A 7,363-nucleotide genomic window follows, 5' to 3' on the forward strand; every position below is an offset into this window, starting at 1 on the left:
GTTAGTGCCAGAGATGTGGAATTGGGATACAGACTGACAATCCCCAGGAGAGGGGGTAGTGGGGGAGAGACAAACCACAGAAGTTATATGCATGTGTGCATGAACAATGGACATGGACAACAAAGCTGTGGACAGGGCGGGAAGGGTGGGTGAGGGGGGAATTAGTGGGGGAAAAAGGAGAAACATCTGTAACAAAAATAAATAAATTAATGAAAAAAAGGAAAAAGAAAAAGAAACCCACACAGAGAAGACACAGGCACACAGAGGAAAGTCAACAAGAAGACAGATGAGAGATATTGGAGTGATGTGGTCACAAGCAGGGAAGCCAAGAAATATTGACAGCCATGAGCCATGAGAAGCTGAAGAGGCAAGAAAGGATTCCCCCATAGGGCCTCCAGAGGAAGTGGGGCCCCACTTGGATTTATGGCCTCCAGAACTGTGGGAGAGTACATTTTGTTGTTTTAAGCCACACAGTGTGTAGTACTTTGTTAAAGCTGTATGATAATAATATATCTTAATACATTTTTCAAATTATATATACATACACACACATACACATACGTATATATCCAAATATTTGTGTGTGTGTATTTCAAAAGCTTCTGAATGAATATTTAAGAGACATGTATGGTGATCCTTTTAAACATTGAAGTAAGCATTTACATTTTGTAGTTATTTATAGCTTCTTCTTGAAACACATTTGCACCCACATCTTTTCCTTTGATGCCCTGCTCAAACTTTCTTCATGTTCTATTTGCATAGTCTATCCTTGTGGCAATGGGTACAATAGAGAAGCAAGTGGGAAATTTCCCACAGAAAACTGTAAACACTTATCTCTCCTCAGAAAATAGGAATGAAATTGTATTGAGGACATTTGAGTTCATTTGAGTGTGCTACAGTTTAAAATTTTTGGATGAGTCAGGAATTCAACTTTTATTTTGAAGTAGTATGTAATTCTTCATCACTAACTATTTTGTAGAAATTGATTTAATAAGTAAAATAAAATAAAGCATTTCAAATTTGTCCTTGAGGCCTAAGCCAAATAAATAAATAAATAAATAAATAAATAAATAAATAATAAATAAAAAAAATGTTAAAAATCTCCAGATGCTAAAAATTATTTATTGTGTTTCTCATTAGAATGGTCATACATACTCATTGTAATAATTCAAATCAGTAGAGACCCATGGTACCGATGGCAACCACCCACCCCCACAAAGAGAAGCCTGGTTTCATATATGTTTCTCCAGGTTTTATGCATACATTAGCACATATTATTCTATTTATATCACAAAAGAGATATAAAGCACACTCTGTCTTGCCACCTGCTTTTTCATCTTTTATTCCCCCAAGATGTCTTCTAGGTCAAGCCAGTGTTAAAGGTTGCAGCTGTAGATCCACATTTCGAATAGACTTCTCTATGAGTTTTTTTGTGTGTGTCCCTCTTGTCTGAGCTGATTAGATAGACATGGTATTTACCTAGTAACGTGTTCAGTGAGCAGCTTCTTCTAGGAATGTAAGTGCCAGTGTTACCATTTTTTGTTCTAAGCTCATGCTTGCATTATCTTCAGTCCACATTTCCCTCACAGGAAACTTCTTAAGCCAATTGGTCATTTTGTTAGGGTTAGTGTAGTTAAAAACAGATACTATAATTCACAAATCTAATTACCCTATTAATATGCTGAAAGAGAATGAACTTGTGTGAGCATGACTTCTACATTTCAGGCCTTCCCTTCTCTCCCCTTCTAGGGCTTGTGGCTGTTCTGACACCCAGGCCTTGCAGTACCATGCGAGGGTGGCACGTTGCTTTATAGGGTGTACTAATAAGCTGATTTCTTTTCTTTTCCTTCCTCCCTCCCTCCCTCCCTCCCTCCCTCCCTCCCTCCCTCCCTCCCTCCCTCCCTCCCTCCCTCCCTCCCTTCCTTCCTTCCTTCCTTCCTTCCTTCCTTCCTTCCTTCCTTTTTCTTTCTTATTTTCTTTCTTTCTTTCTTTCTTTCTTTCTTTCTTTCTTTCTTTCTTTCTTTCTTTCTTTCTTTCTTTCTTTCTTTCTTTCTACATACATACATACATACATACATACATACATACATACAAAACAGAAGTTCTAAATTTTCTTCTCACACACTATGAGTGTGCATGGACATTCTAGCATATTCCTGTAACATATTCATCATGGTTTGGCCTTCATGAGGGGTTGGTGCTCCATTTTAGGGACCCCTGGGCTGGACCACTCTATTCTTTAGTGGACTGACATGTTCTCCAACCTCTAGCTAATCTCCCACTCCCCCAGAAAGCCTTGCCTGACTCTCCAGGCTGCATTATGCTCCTCCCAACTTTTATCTCACAGCCACCACCCTCCCTTAGGACATGGTGCTGACCACAGTGCTGGTCAGCGAGTGCAAGTCATCTACCTGAGGCTTGGGAAGGTGAGGCTCTGGTCTCTGTACTTATGCTGCTTAACATAAACTTGTGCTAAAGGAATGTAGGAAGAATTTAGATTCGCCAGAAACACAGAAGGTGGTGGTCCTGATGGGGAGAGGTGTGACACAGGTGAGGGCAGGAGGGAATCTAGAGTGGGCCTGGCCTATGCCCCAGCCCCTCCAATTTACATGTTAGGGAGGCCCCCATCTACCCCACTGCCTGATCTAAAAACATGAGTCTCCATGTGTCCGGATCCTATCTCCTCCACCCACTCATGCCAAGCCATGTGCTCCTACACCCGTCAGGGAGCTCACATCTGCCCCTTTGTCCATCCCCACTGTGTCCCCCTCTACATCTTCAACCAGAACTCACCCCACTTGCCTGCCCACATTCTTCCAGGCCTCCCACCATGTTCAGGATAAAGGTGGTCCTGACCAGGCACCAACAAGCTTTCTGGCCCACCTCAACCTCGGCCCTGCCGCTCTTCCCTCATTCACTAACTGTACACCAACCCTGGTGTCCACTCCATCTGTAGCACTCCTACATCCACTTTATACTCAGAACCTTTGTACATGCTTTGTCATCTCCTCAGGGTATTCCAAAACTAGTTCAAGGCCTCCTGTTATAAACTTGATGTGTTCATTTTCTATGAAACTGTAAATGTCATAAGGGAAGGACAAGCTGTTTTCCTCACAGCAAAGTCCCCAAATAGCCAGTGACTATCACATGAAGTCATGTGTTATTGAAAGGATAGGACTGGCTAGGCCAGGGTCTCCCACTGTGAAAGATACAATAGTGGGGAAAGGCTCTGGGTCCAGGCTGAAGGTGGCCCTTGCAGATGGAAATAACATCTGTGATCCAGGGGTGGGCTGGGCTGGGGTGGGAAGTGTATGGGGAGGGTGTGGTGGTGTGGATAAGGCTGGAAGCAATTTTTCTTGGGTATCTCCATTTTCTCTCCCCTGGGGGTTCTCTTTTATGTCACTGGCTCTGGCCAAGTATGCATGGTCAGGCTCTATCCCACTCTCTGGAGTGCTCACATGTGACCAAGAGTGGGTGATGTCTGGTGTGGTACACCTCTGTGTGTGTTTGTGTGATACAGACCAGCCTGTTTTGTGAGCTTAGTACATATCTAGATCCATGCAGGGGTGTGTGTATTTGTGTACAAACACGTGATTGTTGTGTAGAGGTTTGATAGATGGAGATATGATCCTGCTGGGTAAGTCTGAGGTATGTGTGATGATTTCAATGTGTCTGCCCTTGTGTGTGGGTGTGTCCCCAAGTGCCTGCCGGGTTGTGTGCAGGTGGTTTTTGGGCTCCATGAGTGTCTGGAAATTCAGGTTCCCTCACTGTGCAGACCTTTTCCTGCTCACCGCTTGCTCCTCACCCAGTTTCCATCACCTAGGAATGAGGGACTCTAGTCATCCCAGTGGTCTGGAAGACAAAGGTGTCTCTTGTGAAGAAAGAGCTGTGCTTGCAGGGGGAGGGTCTTCAGACCTGTGTAGAGCAGAGCCTTGTTCCAGCATCAGGCCTGCTGTATGGCTGCCTCTCCCAGCTCATCCCTGTCCATGGACAGAGCTCTCCCTCCATCCCCCTCATCCCTACCTTCCTTCTGGGGCTGGCAAGGGCTGGTGCTCACAGACACACTTGCTACTCCCACACTGCCCCCAACCTACCAGGGAGCCTTCGGTGGGCCTCAGCTGGTACAGTGTGAGGACAAGAAAGAGTGAATACTGGGTGCACCATCTGGTAGGGTTTGGTTATTTAGATTGAGCCCTGACCCTGAGCACATTCAGGTAAAGGCAAACCTTCCAGAGTGGGGTGAAAAGCTCCCAGAGAAGGTCAGAGGGCACCCAGATCTGCTCCTCCAGGGGTACAGCTTCCTTCCTGAATGGCAGAGTCCAAGGGAATTCACCTGAAGCTTTGGGGTAAGGATTGGCCAACCTGGGAGGCAGGAGAGGGAACAGCTCCCAGTGCTTTCCTGGAGGTCTTCAATGCTCTGTATGACCTGGCCTCCTCTGGAGACTCCAGCCCAGACACACTGGGTCCCCATGCTCCAGCCACATTGGCCAAAAGGCTAGACCAATTCTTCCTCAAGGATTTTCTAGGGCTCTTTTCTTTGCCTGGCAGACATTATCTCCAGGTCTCCACAGAGATTGCTCCACCATCAGGGCATCACTTGGATACCACTGCTTTGACAAGGCCTATCTCAACTCCTCTAGGTAAACTTCCTGTACCCTGCACCTACTTTGTTTTACCTGTAGCATTTCTTCCTCTCTGATTTTATTTAATAAATTTATTAATAAAATATTAATGAATAATAATAATAAAAAAAGTAGTTTTATTTAGCACTTACTATCTTCTAAGCCCTTGATACATTTTAATTTAGTTACCCTCAGAGCAACCATGTGATGTAGCAGCTACTATTATCTCTACTTTACACTTGAGGACCTTGAGTCAGTAAGAGTGGCTCAGCATTATGCTTATGGTTCCAGAGAGACTGTCTATCTTGTTTGCTGCTGTGTCCCTGGCACCTGGCACCTGAATGGGGCCCAAAAATATTAAATTATTTTTCTTTATTTATTTTAGAGAGAGAGAGAGAGTGTGAGGGAGAGAGAGATAGAAATATCAATGAGAGAGAACACTGATTGGCTGCCTCCTGCATGCCCTCCACTGGGGATCGGGCCCACATCCTGGGCATGTGTCCTGACCGGTAATCGAACCGGTGACCTCTTGGTGCTTGGGTTGACGTTCAACCACTGAGCCACACCAGCCAGACCCAGAGAATATTTTAGAAAAAAAAGGGATTATGGAAATAGAATGTAGAGTTTTCCAGCCCTTTAGAAAGGAGTCCAGATGCCTCCCCTTCCCACAGCCACTACTGTAGCATTTGCTGGTGAGGGCCACAACTCTAGCTAAAGCCCCAGCCTGGGGAAGGTGGCATCTAGGGATTTTAAGCTGTTTCATTGAATCAATCTGGAATTGAAGACATCCTGTAAAACATCTGGCTTTGGAGGTGGGAACCTGCACACAGAAACTTCCTTATCTTGCTCATTGGAGTGTTGTATCCCAGGTTGGGAAAATGCTGAAAATTGCTGAAGATGCTCAATGCTTTTCTTTGGGGATGGGGGCACTCAATAAATATGTATAGAGTGAACAAACAAATACACAATGCTTTCATATACATTTGTATCAAATGAAACGCTCCCCTTCCAAATTAATAGTGACTTATTAGACAGATTAACAAAATAATAAATAACAAAGAAAACAGCATCTTCACTGTTAACTTTGAAAAAAACCTAAATACAAAACTTTGGGCTCTCCTGATTATTATCCTTAGGAATACATATAAATGCAATGAAACCAAATAAATTAATTTTGCATTCTAACCTTTGTTTCTTAACCTTTTATTTAGAAATATATGTAGATTTATAAGAAACTGAATAATAATATAAAGAGTTCCTGTGTACCCTTCATTCAGTTTCAACAATGGCAATATCTTATGTGACTACACATAATATTAAAACAAGAAATTGACATTGCTATGTGTCAGATTTGTGTGACTGTCACTGTGATCAATATGCAAAACTGCCCTCATCATAAAAATCTTCCTCATACTTGCCCATTACAGTCATAACCACCTCTCCCTCCATCATTTCTAACCCTTGGCAACCAATAACCGGTTTTCTATCACTCTAGTTTTGTCATTCCGAGAATTATATGTAAATGGAATTACATAGTATATAGCCTCTTGAGCATGGCTTTTTTTCCACCCAGGATAATACCCTTGAAATCTACTCAAGTTGTTGCATGTTTTAATACTTTGTCCCTTTTTATTGCTGATATGAATGTGCCACAGTTTGGTGAAACATTCATCTATTGTAAAACTTTTGGGTTGTTTCCACTTTGGGGCTACTAAAAATGAAGCTTCTATAAACAGCTATATAAAGATTTTTGTGTGGACATAATCTCTTATTTATACAGGATAAATGCCCAAAAGTGTGATTACGGAGCTACATAGTAATGTATATTTAGTTTTTAAAAAAAACTGACAAATTGTTGTGCAGAGTGGCTGTACTGTTCTACTTTTCCACCAGCAACAAGAGATTTGGTAATATTCCACACCCTAACCAGCATTAGGCATTGTCACTATCTTTTCCCATCCTTTTCTATAAACTTACCTGTGTCATTAGATTTGAAGTGAATTTCTTTTATAATTTTATTTCAAGAAATTAATTTTTTATTTCACTTCAGAAAACTTACTATGTTCCATTTAAAAAATTATTTTTATTAATTTATTTTTGTTACAGATGTTTTTTCTGTTTCCCCCATTGACACCCTACTCCCGACCCCCCCCACCCCTCAGCTTCATCCCCAGCATTGTTGTCTATGTCCATTGGTTATGCATATATGCATATAAGTTTTGAGATTTATCTCTTCAGTTCCCCAACACCCCCTCTTCTGAGGTTTGTCAATCTGTACACTATTTCCATGTCTCTGGGTCTATTTTGTTCATTAGTTTGTTTTGTTCATTATAATCCACAAATAAGTGAAATCATGTAATATTTGTCTTTCTATGATTGGATTGTTTACTTAAGATAATATTCTCTAGGTCCCTCTTATCAAAGAATAAGAGATATTTCATTCTTACAGATGCATAGTATTCCATTGTGTATATGTACCACAGCTATTTCATCCACTCATCTATTGATGGACACTTGGGCTGTTTCCAGATCTTAGTGATTGTAAATAGTAGTGCTATGAACATAGGGGAACATATATATACATATACATATATACATACACACACACATATACATGTGTATATATACATATATATATTTATTTTATTTTATTTTTTTATCCTCACCCGAGGATATTTTTCCATTTTTTGTACAGATAGAGTGGGAGGGAGAGAGAGGAAGGGAGAGAGAGAGAGAAACAT

The sequence above is a fragment of the Molossus molossus genome, unplaced genomic scaffold, assembly GCF_014108415.1.
Source record: "Molossus molossus isolate mMolMol1 unplaced genomic scaffold, mMolMol1.p scaffold_m16_p_6, whole genome shotgun sequence".
Taxonomy (NCBI): domain Eukaryota; kingdom Metazoa; phylum Chordata; class Mammalia; order Chiroptera; family Molossidae; genus Molossus; species Molossus molossus.